Source organism: Myxine glutinosa, chromosome 7, assembly GCF_964187855.1.
Source record: "Myxine glutinosa chromosome 7, kmMyxGlut1.1, whole genome shotgun sequence".
NCBI lineage: Eukaryota > Metazoa > Chordata > Myxini > Myxiniformes > Myxinidae > Myxine > Myxine glutinosa.
Window position 1 is genome coordinate 137,120,303 of NC_136267.1, and position 17,002 is coordinate 137,137,304.

The window sequence follows — 17,002 nt, forward strand, 5'->3', positions numbered from 1 at the left end:
GCTGCTGTGAAAAGGTGTGCAACAAACGTCTGCAAACATAGCAGGCATATAATTAGATTAACAAATGCATTGTTATTAGGCAGAATTAATTGTTAGCTCAGCATTACAAATGTTTACGTATAAACATTCATTTAGGAGAATAGGGAGGATTCATTACGACAATCAACGTGCTGGGTTGAGGTCTGGAAGGATCGATGGCTAAAATCTTACCTGAATTCCATCATCTCGGACCACCTAGGTATCTATAGAGAAACTGTTCATCTTGTGTTTCGCAGGGAGATGCACATACACCAATGTGCGCGTGGGTGTCCCGTCGGGCAGCATTGCCATTAGTTGGTGGACGTAATGAAGATCGCGATCCCACGGTGTCCTTCGCAAAGAGTAGGTCAGTTATCACCGGCATCGTGCACAAATTACAAATGTGTGCTCCAATCAGCAGGGGATACTGCTTCAGTAGGCACAATCGCGCTCATGGCAAAACAATGATGTGAAGTCAGAGCTGTGTGCTGCATGCATAAGTTGAAGAAGAAGAAGAAGAAGAGGAAGAGACTAGCATGCATCCTTCTTTGCATGACTGTATATTAGCCAGCACGGCCAAGATAGATAGATGCTTCTTGTTTGACAATGTATGTTGGCTAAAGGGGCAAGAAACATGCTGTTTATTTGCTTTTTCATGGCTTTCCAAGACCATGGTCTTCAAGCTCAATTACGGTCCCACGTACATTAGTTACATGTTCATCTTGGTCAAAATGTTCTTCTTCGTCAGTTTAACATATTGTACTCTGCCCCTCCCTATGCCATCTCCAGCCTCCAGGCGCTGCATGACGTCATTGCCAGGCGCCGAATGGGGGGCCAGCGATGACGCACGCCAAGACGGAGTTCTCAGTTTTCACAACGTTTTTCTTGTTTGTTTTCTTTCTTGTTTTCTTTTTTATTCGTTTGTTTGTCCGGGCGATATCTCAGCCATCCGTTGAGCTCGGTAGCTGAAATTTGGGCACAATAGTAATCAAGTGCTATGGCAAAAAAATTATTTTTTATTTTTTGATTAATTTATTAATTGCTTAATTATTTAATTATCGATTTATTAAGTAGGCCCGACTTTTTTTTTTCGTTCTCATCTGGGCAATATTTCAGGCACCTTTTGAGCAAGGAAGCTGATATTTGGACATGTGACCAAGTGATTTGGCTATAAAAAGTATTTTTGATTTATTTATTAATCTATTACATATTTAATTTTAGACTAATCACTCAATTAATTAATTTTCAAAAAGTTACAGATTTGGATGAAACAGTGGTGGTTTCGGTATGATATTAGCCAATTGATTAAGAAATTAATTATGTTACGATTCCTATTTATTTTAATTACACAATTAATTAATCAATTATTATACACCGCTCCCTCCCAATTCCATCTCCAAATGTCGCATCTCCACCGCTTGGCAATGTCGCACTGGAGGAGGATATGTTATTTATTTATTTGACATGGGGGTGGTGTACTTTAAATGTCTCTCTCTCTCTCTCTCTCTCTCTCTGCTTATTATACCTTTTGTTGAATAAAAAGGCGTTTCTGGATATTGAAAAGCACGTGCCCAAGATTGGTGCTCAAAATGCTGAGCTTGCTCCCTTTCCCTTCGGAGACTTTCCCAAGCACCCGACGGATGGTGTTTGCTCGTTTTCCTCTCGTGGCTTAAATGACTCGACCAGACACAGCAGCTATCATAGACTGTGCCGGCAGAAGGCGAGTCACATAGTGCGATCGTGTTTCCCTTGCTCGAGGACGGCTCGTTGGACCGGGACGCCTTGCACAGAGCAAAACATCGCGCGTATCGAAGCAGACAGCTAAATGATTGCAATTGCGCCTTCTGTGTGGATAGATGACACCATGAACACCATCATTTTCCTGATCCACCATCTTCACCTGTCATGTATTGCATTGCAATTTATTTATGTGAATGAAATTGGTATTTTATATCTGTGGGAACGTGTGTGTGTGTGTGTGTGTGTGTGTGTGTGTGTGTGTGTGTGTGTGTGTGTGTGTGTGTGTGTGTGTGTGTGTGTGTGTGTGTATATGTGTGGGTGTATATGTGTGGGTGTATATTATGTGTGGGTGTATATGTGTGGGTGTATATGTGTGGGTGTATGTCTTTATGTATGTGTGTGTATATGTATTTATTTTTGTGTGTATGTATTTATGTATCTGTGTATGTGAGTGTTTATGTATTTATGTTTGTGTGTATATATTTATGTATGTGTGTATGTATTTATTTATGTATTTATGTGTGTATGTATGCGTGTTTGTGTGTGCACGTAGCGCTTGCAGTATGACGTCATGCAACGCGTTCAGCATAATTGAACCTGAGCACTGAGTAAAACCCACCGGCACTGTCTTTGGCCCTGGGTCAATAAGAAATATCATTCCTGCTAATCTCTTTCCGTGTCCTCGATCCCAGATTTCTGGACTTTCACATTATTTGAAATAAGAATGATAAAAAAACACATCTCTCGACACCTCCTGAGTGACAGTCACTCAGCGAGCACGTTGCCCATTATTCCACCAGCTTATCGACCTGTTGAGGCCGAGGAACGAGCTCAAGGTGGAGAAATCCTCCATTCCTTCAGACGACACAGCGATGTGAACGACAAGGTCTGCTTTCATTCACCTGGCTGTAGAAAAGAGAGATTACTCTTTTTAACACCCATGGTCCGACAGAGGTTGTCTGTCCAACTGACCTGTTCAAGAAGAGCTAAAGAAATTCTCAAATTTCATCCTTGAATCAATCCCACTGCGTTTGGGACTATTGTGTACGTGACTGGGGGATCCGAGCATGTGACGATTACAGGTTCCAAAACACATCTGAAAAAACATCCTTTTTCTGAACAAGAGGAGTTCCGACGTTGGCTCTGCGTCGCTTGATCGGCTAACTCACCTACAAATGCGTAATGCGGTTTATCGATTGAGATGAATAGCGGCACGGCCATTATTATATTGGTCTACAGGTAATTAAAAAGTAAATCTGGAAGTGTGGCTCTGATTTCAAATGTCTATGTAATGCATGGAGTCACCTGATCATCCATCGTGTCATTCAACGAATTGCATATAAGGCGGATTTGGGGAGGAAATGACTTTTTTTTATTCATCAAAGGCTTCGTTGAAGTGTATGGCAGAGTCCGAGACAAATATGAGGAGGATATGATTTATGCGATTTATCCATTTTTAGAATGCTGTGCCTACGGCCAATGGAGGAGAATTATACACACACACACACACACACACACACACACACACACACACACACACACACACACACACACACACAAAAAATGGAGGTGGATACTATGAGATCTGGTAGGTCTCCACTCCATCTCCTGAAAGCTGAAACCCACATATGGAGATAGCAGGCAACAACAGCAACTTGCACAAACACACACACACACACATATATATACACATACGCACACACACACACACACACACACACACACACACACACACACACACACATATATATATATATATATATATATTGCTGCGGTTTTGAGATTGGCACATTGAAGTCATTAAAGGTTAAAGGTTTGCCCCCCATTGTTAGTCACACGAGCAACATATAGGCCCATTTGTAGTATAGTTATGTCTTAGTATGTGTAAGAATAGGCCATTTCCCCTCTTAGTACCTGCGTTGTGTAAAGACAGGAGAATAGGCCCCCCAGTCATTTTGCTCCAACCTCCATTCTACCTCTATGGGCGCAATCCATCCCGCACCCCATTTGGCTGTCCCCTAGTCAAGTTAACACGAGGCAGGGCCTCGAAAGGTGAAGGAGGGTTGAGCTCGGCGCGGCAGTGGGGATGGTAAGAATGAACCAGCCAATCAGGGCTCGAGCGGAATGGTGTGAGAGGGCGTGGTGAAGAGCGTCTGGTGAGTTCCAGAGGGTTCTAAGGGCGTGGCAATAAAACCCTTCTCAGTTATGAGAAGGGAGAGGCGCTGGTGAGTCGTGGAGTCCAGTTACGGAAGAGGTGCGCTGAAGTGACTTTTGAGTACGGAGGAAGGAGACGCGCTTGACGGAAATCACCCACGCTGAATGAACCTTGTTACGTGGAATACGTGGGCGCAGACAGGGCGTTGTTAACTCACGCGGTTCGGCCAAAGCGAGTGAACGTGGCTGAGTAACCGACAGCCGAGCACAATCCGCCCTCTTCTGTTTGCCCCGAGATTATCCGCTTTGTTCGAGCGACATGATGCGCGGTCCTGCTTTCACCTACCTCCATCTTCGTGGAACGTGCCGGGGACCGTGGAGAGTGAGACGGAGCCGATCCTGTACGACCACCGCGGCGCTGGTGAACATCATCCTGCCCATCAGCAATCCCCGTGTGAGTGTGTGTGTGAGATGGGCCTGTTTGTCCTGGGGTATTAAGAGTAAGACTGTCTAAGGATTTCCCTGTGTCTCTTCGTCCTGAGTTGTAAATACGTGCAATATTAATTAAACATATTTGTTCTTCCTTTTCTTCCAATTTGATCGCCTTTGTGATTTCTCCATTGACTAAGCGTGGTACAAATAAGCTCGCTCCAATCGGCTATAGTAATTAATAATAGCGCGGATCATGTGTACGCAAACCGCTCGGCGTATCATCATCACACGTGGTTCATGCGAGGCTTATTTCCTCGCTTCCAGGGCAGCGCTAGTACTTAGGTAACAGCGAATTTGGTCCTGAAACCCTATTTACCGCTGTCCGCAAGGGACGTAATAGGTCTCAGGTCGCGCCATGTCAGTAAAGACAATGGGATTAATCCCCCCTTGATACGGGGAGAAGGCCGGCGGCAGATCCACAACAATATATATATATATATATATATATATTGTTACAGACACGACTTTGATGTTAAGGTGGGCCGAGCGGAATGGCCGTCGTGTCCGCACAAATTACCCGATTGTACTCGAACGTTGACGAAGCCGCGCCACGCTGGCTCAATAAGAAAAAGAAGACACCCGGCTGGGTTATAAAATGACGACACCAGGGATACGGTTCTCAAGACCTCCGGAGGAGATTATATTCGTTACGGAAGGTCAGATTACAGGGACGAGAGGTACAACATAGAAAGACAAGCACTTAGACACAAGCTTATCTTAACCCCGGACAGACGACAGGTAAACGGGACAAGGCTGACTCACACGGGGGTTGATGGCAGGAAAGCGGTTGTCGATGGCTCCAGGTGCACCTGTGCTCAAAGGTTAGAATCGACCCGGTCCGGTCCAGAGATGCGGGAGGTTTCACAGCGCTCGGAGGGGACGTTCTTTCACAGGCGGGCCTTTCTCTCTCAGCGCTCGCAGGTCCTTCTTTCTCCAGCTCGGGGCGCATCTGACGTCACATCCGGCGCGTGGCCGCGTATATCCGGCGGGGAGTGACACGCCCTCGGCTCGTTAGCTCCGCCTCGTGGAATCGGCACGTTGCTTCTCATTGGGTGCGTGCGGGGGGTTTACCAGGCTCCGCCCTTGACGAGGAGCTGACAAGGAGCCCCTTCGTGGTAACCCCGTGGAGCGCATGGTCTGGAGCGCATCGTCTGGAGCGCATTGTCGATGGCGGCGAACCGAGCCGGTGGGAGGACGCACACTCCCCCCCGCGCAGCGCCGTGCCCCTCTGTTGTTGTAGACGGGGAAGAAGATGGGAGGAGGTATGGGAAAGGTCCTAAACTCACTACTGATGCCATATAATCACATTCTGGTGCAACGAAGAGTCATAATTAATGGAAACGAGGCCTTAACTGACATAGACTAAGAATAACTAGGAAGATGTCCGAAAGTTGTCTACGTGTGGTGCGGTGGACCTGGGCACGACATTTAATGGGGGAATAAGGGGAAGGTCGGCTCTACTGATTGTTATTTACATGCAATGGGACTAGGGAATGGGGGATTGGGGAAAGTTGGGGAGTATTGGAGAAAATAGGGGAATATTTACAAGCGGATATGGAGGCCAAATTCCATATTCGCAACATTGCACCCTTCTCTACCCTCGGGGCGTCCCGACCCGATAAATTTTTACCTACTTTAGTGTGGCACGCAATGTAGTTCCCTCTACTATTAACTCTACCCTGAGTGCGACAGTTTTACAGATATTCACAAATGAGTAAATATGTCCCCCTGCGACGTTGCACCCTTCTCCTCACAGAAACACACCCACAGGATAACCGAATCCGGAAAGAATTCGCAAACTACACATACAGCCGGTAGGGAGCATTATTTACAAGATTACGCTGATATCTACACTACGATCCAGGACCTGTCTTTGGAGGAACACATGCAGATGTTATGCATAGAGAGAGCGCGCTTGCCAGCATCGATACACCAACCCACGAGTGCTCTGTGGCCGACGGCCTTTAATAACGTGCAGAGCACCCTTCCCGAGCATCAAAAGCACCACCCCACCACCAATCGGTGCAGTCACCATTGTTCATTGGAATAAAAATAAATTCGACAACCCCTAACCCTGCAGGTGTCTCTTGCTCTTCTTGTGGTGCACTTGGTGTTAACTAAAAGTGGTTCACCTGTATGGCATAGGTGCCACGTTGACCCATAGGTCCATCCCCGGGTGGTGCTTGGCCGCAAACGAACTGCGGTCCATTGTGGGTGGCCACAAACATTGCGGTCCATATGGTGTATCGATCCCGGCAGCAAACAGCGAAAGTGCAGGCCCACAACTGCGCAGCCAGCACCTCTCTCTCCTCTCTCTCTACCCCAAAGCCAGATCCTCGGAGGTGGGAGACAAAAGAAGCAGACAAGTGAGTAAGGTGGTAAGGGCGCAAAAGTGCACGCAATGTAAGGTGATGCACACTGGGGGCACATGGGAACCAGGTGAGACAGGTACGTTCCTATCGTACGCCCCCCCCCCACCAGGTAACCTACATGGCCCCTCCCTTACCCCTTACTGTATCCACACAACACAACACTACTCATAAACATCTACTTTACAAATCAACAAACATCCCTACTGTCTTCCCCGTTCCTCCCATATACCAAATTCGTCTTCTCTCCCTCCTAACCAATCAAATTTGCCATTTTCAACTCAACATCAAAATTTGCCATTACCAATTCATCATCAGTCCCTCCTAGGGAGGGAGGGATGGAATCACCCCAATGTCTCATCCACGTCGTGATGCGTCTCACAAATCCACAGCAATCTCATTTCCTGCTACAAAACAAAGAAAACACAGGTGTGGAGTCATCATCATCACCACAGGTAAGTGGCTGTGTATGGTGCGACAGGTTCATCAATCCTAACTATTTCCTAAATGACTTTAACAACTTTACACTACCCGGGGTCTTTCTCCGGCCAAACCATTGGCCCTCTTACACTATGGGTTCTAAAAACCAATTCCCATTGGCCAAACTGTGGTGCTTTTCAATTTGGGGTCTCACTCCCCCGATTCATCTCCCGGTGCCCTCGCACAATTTCTGGGCTGCGGCGTGTACCTCTCCCAGTGGGTCTACCCACCTGCACACCTCCACCACTGCAGTTGCCTCCGAGCTTACCTGCTCCTTGCCCTAACCTAACTACCTGGGGAAGGCCCTCTGGCACTCTCCCCACTCGGTGCCCTCTCTGGCACTGGGCTACCCGGGTCCATCCTCCGGATCCTCGGGCCCCATCCACAACTCTACCGGCTCCCAGAGCCCACCTGCGGCCTCACCTGGCCGACATCCTCACAGTGGTGGAGTGCCCAACCAACTACACACACTAACAGGCTACACGCCCAGCCATTTCCACAACACTAATGCACCCATTCACAACACCATTCTGCAACCGCACCACAGATGCCAATATCCAACCACAATTTACCTGTACCCTCTACCTAACACTTACACTACCCGCCCCGGGTATCCGTGATGGGGTCCACTCTTCCCCCATTCACACCTTCGCACCATGCACACCACTCCGTACCACTTACTCTCACTCTCTCCACACACCTGTATTTGCACACCTGTGCTCTCACACCTGGTGCCACCTGCACCCGTCTCTCCCCAAGCGCATTCGCGCTGATCCACACACTCACTACTCACACACTGCTCCACACACCTGTCCAGTTGCACACCTGTGCAATCACACCTGTTCAATTCTCACAAACACGGCATCATCTCAGCTAACTACTCCCTTCTGAAACTTGCGCTTCCCAGTCGTCCCTTTAAACTATTGCGCTCCCTCGTCATTATCATCCATACTAAACTACCTGCGTCCCCACTACAGGTATCAGTCACTAACTAACCTTAACGTCACCTAATGTCATCTTCTAGGGCCCTATCCATATAACCTAACCCACCCGGGCTAGTTTTCACTGCCCTACACCCCATAATCTATTGCTCCTTTGCCCCCCACTTCTGTGAGGGATGGTGGATTTGCCATCCCACCACATCGGGGGTCTCTCTCTACCAATTTTGCACATCAAATTTCAACAAATTAAAAATTTGCCAATCACTGCCCATCATCTGCCAATCACTACTGCCAATCCCTTGCCAATCATCAAATTTTGTTTTTCTCTAATTTTGGGTCCAAAACACTAACCTCATCACCCAGTCTACTCACTAATACCTCTCGGTGCGCCAATTCCCGTCCAAAGCCCGGCTTTGTAAAGCCAAGCAATGGATGCTGGTTGTTTTGTGCCTGCGGCTGGATGCGTCCGGCATTCGGGACAGGGACGGGGGCTTACCCGGGCCGAGATCCCACGCACCCCCTCGGCGTGGAGCCATCCAATGTCCCGATCTCGACCTGCCGGCACGTCTCCACAAAACGTGGTCGCCATGACGACCCTTCCTATCCAGCTGCCCGCTCCACCTAGTGGAGCCTGGACGCGGCCGTTCAAAGCGAGGCCCGGCACGCACCGAGGGCCCGCTTCGGCTAAAAGTCGCTCTAACCTCTAACCCGTGTAACGTCGATGCTTCACCTGCATGCTTACACCCCGCAGCCCGTTCCTTGCTCACACATCCAGCCGTGCCCATGCTCCTCGTACCTTTCCTTACACACCCAGGTACACCCATTCCACTCACAGCCTTGGTCACACACCTGACCACCGAACACTTTGGCACACATTCGTTGGTAGCACACCTCACCAACACACTTCTTCGCGCCCCCTCCTCGGTCACCTCCTCTGTGACAATCACAGGTGTGCTCTCATTCGCACACCCAACCACGTGCCTCACCACTAATTCCAGCGTGCATTCCCACTCACGCTCTACCATTCCAGGTGTGCATCCTTCCATCCCAGGTGTACATCCTCGCTCACCTGTCACAACTAACTCACTCTCCTTGTCACTCTCACTACTTTCACCTCCATTCCTGACAGCGCACTCACCCTTACTCTTGACAGCGCACTCTTTCCTCATGCACCTGTCCGTCACACACCTTTCTCGCGCACACTCTCCCATTACACCCTCTGTAACACTCACCACAGGTGGACTCTCTTCCTTACTCCTGACAGCGCACTCTTTCCTCATGCACCTGTCCGTCACACACCTTTCTCGCGCACACTCTCCCGTCACACCCTCTGTAACACTCACCACAGGTGGACACTCTTCCTTACTTCTGACAGCGCACTCTTTCCTCATGCACCTGTCCGTCACACACCTTTCTCGCGCACACTCTCCCATTACACCCTCTGTAACACTCACCACAGGTGGACTCTCTTCCTTACTCCTGACAGCGCACTCTTTCCTCATGCACCTGTCCGTCACACACCTTTCTCGCGCACACTCTCCCGTCACACCCTCTGTAACACTCACCACAGGTGGACACTCTTCCTTGCTTCTGACAGCGCACTCTTTCCTCATGCACCTGTCCGTCACACACCTTTCTCGCGCACACTCTCCCGTCACACCCTCTGTAACACTCACCACACCGCGCTTCCACGTGCTCCCTCGCACACGCGCTACGACCGACTCACTCTCGCCAGCACCCTCACTCCTTGGCACGCACTTTTTCCTCAAACACCCCAGAGTCGGACTTTCTCGCACACCTCCTCTTTCGCACACCAGACCTGTCGCACACTTCACCAACGGCCTCTCACGAACACCCGGGTCTATCTCGACCCCCAAGCTTCTTAAATCCCCTGGCGCATCATACGCACGACCATATTGGTCACCACTTACACCGGGTCCTCTTTCTCTTCGCTTCTCCTCCATCACCTGCGAATCCCTCATCCGGTTAATGAGCACATCATCACGATCCGAACACAGACTCTGGACCAATTCTTTTACCTCCTCTTTTATCTCTTTCTTATCCTCTCTCCGTCGCTTTTTAATTTCGCTCACCCCCTCTTCCACTTCTTCTAATTTCTGCTTCACCTCCTTCATCTCCTCGTGCGCCCCTTTAAGTTCTTCCTCTAACTCCACTTTATTTTTTTCTATGTGCTCCCGCACCTCCCGCTCTTTAACCTCCATCACCTCTACCACTTTGTTCATTTTTTTCGTCAAGTCCTCATGTACCGTCTGACACTCTTTTTTAATTACCCCTACGTCCTTTTTCATCTCCTTCTGCGTCGATTTTAACCCCTCTATTACCGCTGTGTTCTTCTTTACCTGTTCCCCCAACTCCTTTTGTCCCACTGTCAGTTGTTCTACTCCCAGCGTCAACTCCTCTATACCCCCTTGCAATTTTACAGTCCCCTTTCTCACCTCCTTCTCCATGCGCTCCTTACAGTGCCTCACCTCCTCGCGCACTCCTCCGACCTCCTCACTCACTCCTCTTCTGATCTCTTCTCCCATCACTTGCATCTCCTGCCCAGATGCCACCCTCATCTGCTCCATTTCCTCCCTGTGAGCATCCAGTTTGGTTTCTACCCCCATTCTGACCCCCTCTATCTGCTGCTCCATTTGTTTAACTTCCCTTTCCGCTTGGTCCCTCATGTCCCTCAATTTGCCTTCCATACTGTTTTCTAACCCCTCTAACCCATTTTTCACTCCCTCTATTTGATTCTCTTGAGCGGCCATTCTGTTTTCTACCCCCGTTAACCCATGTTTCACTCCCTCTATCTGATTCTCTTGAGCGGCCATTCTGTTTTCTACCCCCGTTAACCCATTCTTTACTTCTTTTATCCCGTTGTCTAACTCCTCAAAATTATTGTCTAACTTCCCAAATTTCTTGTCGAACTCCTCAAAATTATTGTCTAACTTCCCAAATTTCTTGTCTAATCCCTTAAAATTATTGTCTAACCCCTCACCGGTACCCCTCGCTTCGTCCCTCATTACCCCCATTTCGTTTCCCATTACCCCCATTTGGTTATTCATTACCCCCATTTTTGCTTCTAGCCTCTCCATAAGGGCCCCCATTTGCAACATAAAAAGGTTCGGATCCACCAGGGGCGCTGCCACGGTCGCGGGCGCGGTGACCAGCGAGGCGCCATTTTGCGCTCCCGCAATGTCGGGCACAACGACGCTATTTTGTGCGTCTGCTACCCTCGCTGCTTCGCTCTCCTCCTGTCCCTCATGTCCCTCAATTTGGTCCTGGACCGACCCTGCTTCACTCTCCCCTACCGGAACCCAGCCGTCTTGATCCGCCATAGCGCGACTTTCAAAATTCGAGTTTCGTAACACCAATCCAAATTTTGCTGTTATAATTTCGTCGAGCGCAGTAACCGCGGGACCGCGCTCCGGATCGATTTGGTCGAGCGCCGTACGCGCTCCGGCTCGATTTTCCCTCCCAAAATTTGGGCCTAACTAATTTAGTCCCGGGTCCGAATCTCACTCCTCGACACCAATTGTTACCGTACTAACACAATTGGTGTCCAAAATTTGGGCTAAATAAATTTAGTCCCAGGTTCGAATCCAACTCCTGACAACCAATTGTTACAGACACGACTTTGATGTTAAGGTGGGCCGAGCGGAATGGCCGTCGTGTCCGCACAAATTACCCGATTGTACTCGAACGTTGACGAAGCCGCGCCACGCTGGCTCAATAAGAAAAAGAAGACACCCGGCTGGGTTATAAAATGACGACACCAGGGATACGGTTCTCAAGACCTCCGGAGGAGATTATATTCGTTACGGAAGGTCAGATTACAGGGACGAGAGGTACAACATAGAAAGACAAGCACTTAGACACAAGCTTATCTTAACCCCGGACAGACGACAGGTAAACGGGACAAGGCTGACTCACACGGGGGTTGATGGCAGGAAAGCGGTTGTCGATGGCTCCAGGTGCACCTGTGCTCAAAGGTTAGAATCGACCCGGTCCGGTCCAGAGATGCGGGAGGTTTCACAGCGCTCGGAGGGGATGTTCTTTCACAGGCGGGCCTTTCTCTCTCAGCGCTCACAGGTCCTTCTTTCTCCAGCTCGGGGCGCATCTGACGTCACATCCGGCGCGTGGCCGCGTATATCCGGCGGGGAGTGACACGCCCTCGGCTCGTTAGCTCCGCCTCGTGGAATCGGCACGTTGCTTCTCATTGGGTGCGTGCGGGGGGTTTACCAGGCTCCGCCCTTGACGAGGAGCTGACAAGGAGCCCCTTCGTGGTAACCCCCCGTGGAGCGCATGGTCTGGAGCGCATCGTCTGGAGCGCATTGTCGATGGCGGCGAACCGAGCCGGTGGGAGGACGCACACTCCCCCCCGCGCAGCGCCGTGCCCCTCTGTTGTTGTAGACGGGGAAGAAGATGGGAGGAGGTATGGGAAAGGTCCTAAACTCACTACTGATGCCATATAATCACATTCTGGTGCAACGAAGAGTCATAATTAATGGAAACGAGGCCTTAACTGACATAGACTAAGAATAACTAGGAAGATGTCCGAAAGTTGTCTACGTGTGGTGCGGTGGACCTGGGCACGACATTTAATGGGGGAATAAGGGGAAGGTCGGCTCTACTGATTGTTATTTACATGCAATGGGACTAGGGAATGGGGGATTGGGGAAAGTTGGGGAGTATTGGAGAAAATAGGGGAATATTTACAAGCGGATATGGAGGCCAAATTCCATATTCGCAACAATATATATATATATATAATATATATATATGTATGTATGTATGCATATATATATATATACAGACTTGGCATTTAATATGGAATTTTTTTTTTTTCTTGACTTGGGTTTACTTTCTTAACTCAGTATATCAATCTGGTGAGTTTCTTTTACGCTTCGGTGATTTCTTTGTTAAAAGAACCATGTCACTGATTGTCTGTCGCAGCAAGAAGTCAACAACAGGATTATATCACAGGTGGCGTGGCAATATGTACGGACAGGTGCATTTGATGATTGGCTTCACAGTTGGTTATACAAGGGTTGTTGCGTTCTGTATTAGTGGAAAACGACTGCTGCACGTCTCCAAAAGTTATTGCCGCTTCCTCTGGAGATGGTCCGTCAACTCGACAATGCTGTTTGTCATGGAGTGGTGGCTTTACGAAATTACGGCATGAAACAGCGTGCTATTGCTCGGCAGTATGGCATCACTCAAGGTCAGGTGTCAAAGATCCTGAAACGAAATGCTCAGAGGGGTGTCCCTACTCCAATACCGAGGCCAGGACATCCCCACAGAACCACAAGGAGGGATGATCGCCAGCTGCACCGGTTAGTCCGCAATGGCCGTACCAAGTCAGCTAATCGCCTTAGGGCTGAGTGGCAGCAACTGACAAATGTGCCTGTATCCAGAAGGCAAGTCAACCAACGGCTGGTTCAAGCAGGCTATCGTGCCAGGCGTCCCCTGAGAAAGCCACGCCTGACCAGACAACACCGCCAGCGCCGATTGCAGTGGGTCAGAGAGCACCGTCAATGGCAGCCAGGACACTGGAATCACGTGATCTTCAGTGACGAGTCTAGATTTCTGGTCTATCGTCAAGATGGCCACGTCCGAGTGCGCAGACAAGTGCATGAAGCCTACAACAAAGATTGTATAGTGCCAAGAGTCCAAGCTGGAGGTGGTGGGGTGACCGTTTGGGCTGCTTTTCATGCAGGGGGCAAAACTGACCTGGTTGTTCTGAATGGAAACCTGAACCAGTTCAAGTGCAGGGCCATTCTGGAAGAAACTTTGCTTCCATTTGCTCGTGCAGCCTTTCGAGGAAACTTTTTCTTCCAAGATGACAATGCATGGCCTCATCGTGCTGGCATGATCCAACACTTTCTTGCTGACCGTGGTGTAGAGCATATGGAGTGGCATGCCATGTCCCCGGATATGAATCCGATAGAGAACTTGTGGGCAGAATTAACGCGTCAAATCGACCACTTGGACCAGCAGCCGACCTCTGTGCGTGAATTGCAGCAGGCTATTGTCACTGCATGGCAAGCGATTCCTGTCCAAACCTTGGCAAATCTCGTGAACAGCATGCCTCAACGTGCTCTCCTGAATGCTCGTGGGGGTTACACGAGGTACTGAACTGTAATTTTACTGTCTGTAATCCCAGTCGTAATTTAACTTTTGTTTTTGTTAAAAAAATTTTTGGCTAATGTGCAAAATAAAGAGATACTTCTGGAAAACGTACAGAAGTTTAACACAGTACTGTCCATGAATTGAGTTCGATATCAGTTTACATCACTTTCAAGGATCAGTTTATTTGTTTCGAAATGTCAAATGTGGTTTTTGTTTCTTTTAAAGGTCACATTAACAAAATCTAGAATAATTTCAACATAATTCCAATGAACTTTTGGTTCTAAGACATCTTGAAAAGTAAGTTCACCCCCACAAAAAAAATATTCCATATTAAATGCCAAGTCTGTATATATGTATACACAGTCACGTGAAAAAGTAAGTACACCCCATGTAAAGTTTTGACTTTTTCAACATATTTCAACATACAGCTATTTGATCTTCATTTCAACAATATTGATAGATAAAGGTGCTTCGACTGATTGACCTGATTCGGACAGTCGACTGATTGATTTCAAATTGTTTGGAGATCTTTTTATATCCCTTCCCAGACTCGTAGGCATCTATAACCTTCTTTCTGAAGGCCTCAGAGAGCTCTTTTGATCTATGCATGGTGACGCGGCACACTTCAACAACAAAGAGCAAACCAAACTAAATGTCTGAGGTTTAAATAAGACAGGTTCCTCCAAGATCCTCTCTGATGATGTTCTAATCATTTGCACCTGAGCTGGTGGACCTGATTCTAATTTTAGGTATTTGAAGTAGTGATAAATGTAGGGGGCGTACTTACTTTTTCCATATGCGAAATTTGCATTTATGTTTATTTAAATTATACAATGGACTACAAAATGTAAATGTTTCATGATATTTGTTATATTATATCACCTTTATCTATCAATATTGTTGAAATGAAGATCAAATAGCTGTATGTTGAAATATGTTTAAAAAGTCAAAACTTTACATGGGGTGTACTTACTTTTTCACATGACTTTATATATATATATATATATATATATATATATATATATATATATATATATATATATATATATAGATATATATATATATATATTGTGTTGCGGTTTTTAGAACCTTCACTTTGTAAAATAATAAGCCTTGTAAATAATTCCCTGTAAATATCCCCATCGTCTAAAGGTCAAAGGTCACACCCTAGTTAGTCCATATTGCAACACGTAGGACACCATAGGAACTTCTTCAGTTATTTCATTAGTATGTGTTTCAGGTAAGGCTCTGTTTCCAATAGTTTGACTCTGCGTTGCATTAATCAAATATCATAGGCCCCTTTTCAAATCCCGTTCATTTTGCGGCTTGCCTCCCTACAAATTGTGTTCCCTTGCTTGCCAGCAGCGTTGGCTGCCTGGCTCAAATGCCATTAACCATGCGGTCAGAGGGGAGCAAAAGGGGGAGGAGCCGGTGAACCCTCGTGACCAATCAGGGCCGAGGCGTGTTCACCGGTAGGCGGATCCAAGCGCACGCGGTTTGATTTGGAAGGCACGTAATATATGCGCCGCGGCGGACTTCTTCCAGAGAAGGGGAGAGAGAGCGTGGCAGAGCTGGAGCTGTGAGTTGAGAGAGAAGGCGTGCTGCTAAGAGCTGTGACGAGTGAGCTGAGAGACGAGCTACTTCAAGGACGACAGCTGGGACGTCTGCCGAATATCAGAGTCCGGAAAGTTGGAAGCCTCCCTCCCCGATATATACCCCGTATTAACCAAGGTCCGCTCGCGTTCGACCGCCACGAACAGTGCTGCCTGCCGGGGTACACTGTGGACCAGGGCCGGAGCCATGCTGTTCATCTGCTGAAACCTTCCCTCCCTACGATCATTCCTCCATACGTGTAAGTCTGTTTGTGTTGTCCTTGGCGTACTATTTAAGACTGTATAAGGTTGCCCTGTGTCTGCTTCTTCTTCCTCTTCCACTGTGTAGTGAAATCGTATTAATGCTGAACCCAGGTGATGCTCGCTGCTCGCTGACACCGCTAGGGGGGCGCGGCAATAAGACCCGATGCAGCCGCTGCTCTTAGCGACTTCTCCTGTGACATGTTACATTGACTAGTAGACTCGCTAACGGTACGTACCGCATAGAATATTACGCTTGCTTTCATTGAACTATATTATGGATTGACCTATGTGATGCCAAACCTTATTTCTATTGCATCCCTGTATTTGCAGAATGATGTCAAAGGTCTTAATGGAATTAAACCAACAGATGGACTAAAGTTGTGGTCTTGAATGATTTCCACAACACTTAATTCCATTAAGATCTACGGACATGGCAGGAAGCAAGATGCTGGCGGTTTCGCAATTCTGCGCCGACCTGCAAGCCCCGGATGCTGGTTTGCAACTGACTCACTGGTTGAAAACTTTGGAGAATCAGTTCGCTGACCAGGACACCGAGCCGACAGCTGCCGCGAACCTAGCAGCGCTCCAGGCCAGAGTCGACTGACTACAAGGTGTACAACAGTATTGCGCCATGTGCGACGTACGACCTCGCTGTTGCGGAGCTCAAGCGATTGTACATAAAGCAAAAGAGCGTGATATATGCTCAGCATTTGCTATCATCACGACGCCAGCAACCAAACGAGTCGATGGATCACTATGCCCAGGAGCTCCGGCAACTCCTGCTAGACAGCACCCAAGAGCCACGGACTCACGAGCA